The sequence below is a fragment of the Propithecus coquereli genome, unplaced genomic scaffold (assembly GCF_000956105.1).
Source record: "Propithecus coquereli isolate 6110/MARCELLA unplaced genomic scaffold, Pcoq_1.0 Scaffold172, whole genome shotgun sequence".
NCBI classification, from domain to species: domain Eukaryota; kingdom Metazoa; phylum Chordata; class Mammalia; order Primates; family Indriidae; genus Propithecus; species Propithecus coquereli.
The window spans coordinates 3,977,358-3,979,339 of NW_012141858.1; the positions used below are offsets into that span (position 1 = coordinate 3,977,358).

Consider the following 1,982-nt stretch of genomic DNA (forward strand, 5'->3'; position numbering starts at 1 on the left):
TTTCAAAACCATGTTTTAACATATAGATTCTGGAAGGAGGAAAGAACTAACATTGTTTAAATACCACACATTAACCATATACAATATTTTTTATTGCTATCCTTTTAGAGATTAAAAAAAAGTCTTAAATTGATTAGGTAACATGTTAAGTTTTAAATTGCAGAGTAAATCCCACTCTGGAATTTAAATACATATGTATTTAATCATAAATTTATATTTTTTTCCATTATGTCATTATCCTGTTCATCAAACCCACAAGAGAAATCTTCAGTGCAAAAGATGAAAACTGAAAGAGAATTTTCTTATATAAAACCAAAAATATATAGGATGGTAGTCTATTTTAATATGACAAAAATATCCAACTATCATGCAAGATCTGTGGGTATATTTTTGTGTGTAATATTTAGTTACTCCACTATATTTTAGGCTCCTTGTTGATGGAGGGAGATATGTCTGTTTTGTTTACCCCTGAATCCTCAGTGGCTAGTATGGAACCTGGCACATGGTAAGTGCTCAATAAATAGTGGCTGAATGGATGTTGTTGGGTGCTACAGTTCATTCATTGGGTTGTAGATTATTAAACCTTTATACTGCTTTCTGATCTACAATTTTACGCTTTAATCATTTGCTAATTCATTCTGATTTTGACACACAGAAATAATAAAATGTAATAATTCATGATGACATTTTGGAAGTTATTTTGTTGTTGATGTTATATGCTGCCATGCTGATGCTGCTACAAAGGGGAACATAGTTTGAGAACCATTCTTTATAGTGGATGCTCTTGGGGCCTCATACAGGTTCTCTTTACCACGTGCCAGTGGCTCACACCTGCCTTCTATTCCAGAGAACTGCCTGGCTTGCTAGGTTTATACCTTCCTCCCCTCCCAGCCTCCCTCCCACCACCCCTTCCAGGGCACCCCACAGCAAAAAACTGACTGACATGCAGGTATCAAAAGCAAGTCCCTTCAACTCAACATAAGATTAATTCCGTGCTACAATTTGTGTATCAAAACTTCCTTGCATAATCAGACTGAACCTAGTCTAAAGTTGAGACCACATTGTTACTAAGCCTTTCCGTTTGCCCTATCCTGCTTCCCTCTCCTCCTATGTCACTCCTCCTCCCCTGAAAGAACTTACTCAACAAAGCCTTCGAACAAGAATCCCCCTCTCAGGCTCTGTTTGTAGGGAATCTAGTGTAATAATATAGGAAGACACAGAGTAATGTTCATTAACAAATATAAATCTTTGATAAAAATGATCAGAGTCTGAGCCAGAAACTCACATTTTGTTTGAAAAATTTTATCCTTATTTTTAATACAGTATCTACTTCTCTATAATAACTTTGCAACACAAAGTGTAATTACAGAATTTGCATGGCTTCTTAAGCAGGAAGAAAGAGCCAATTAAAAAATAAGCTGAGATTATCTACAAAAATTCATGCAATTACTCTGAAGCATGGTCTTTGGAGTTAGACTGAGTTGGGCTTGAATCTCAGTTTTAACATTTACTAGCTATGTGTTCATTGATGATGAGCTATGTGCTCATTGAAAAAAGGGAATAATAATACCTTCCTTGCTGGGGTTTTTAAGAATTAGATTTATTTTTAGGTAAAATATTTAGATACAAAATATATTGATGATCAGCAGTGTATTGGAGGCAGCTCCCACCAGCTCACAATAGCTAATTATACATATCTCTTTCCAACTCCATCTCAGTGATATCACATTGATTACTCGAAATTGGCCATGGTAGGAGTATTTCCATCACAGAAATTGGCAAATGCTGCAAATCAAGACTCCCCACACACCCCAGAGGTGGTTGTTAAACATGTACCAGTACATCATTTCCTCAATCTTTATAATTCTAGACCAGGCATTTCCTCCAGCTTTAGACTCATTTTGCCTACTGAATGCCTCCTGAATGCCCCACAAAATTTAAAACTTGACACGTCCCCAACTAAACTAATCTCCTGCTCCACC

The 1,982-nt window shown here is 36.1% G+C and overlaps 1 protein-coding gene across 1 annotated transcript in view; it reads right to left on the reverse strand.

Moving 5' to 3' along the window:
- LOC105808379 overlaps positions 1 to 1,982 on the reverse strand; it is a 110,273-nt gene that overhangs the window by 997 nt on the left and 107,294 nt on the right. The window lies entirely within an intron of this gene.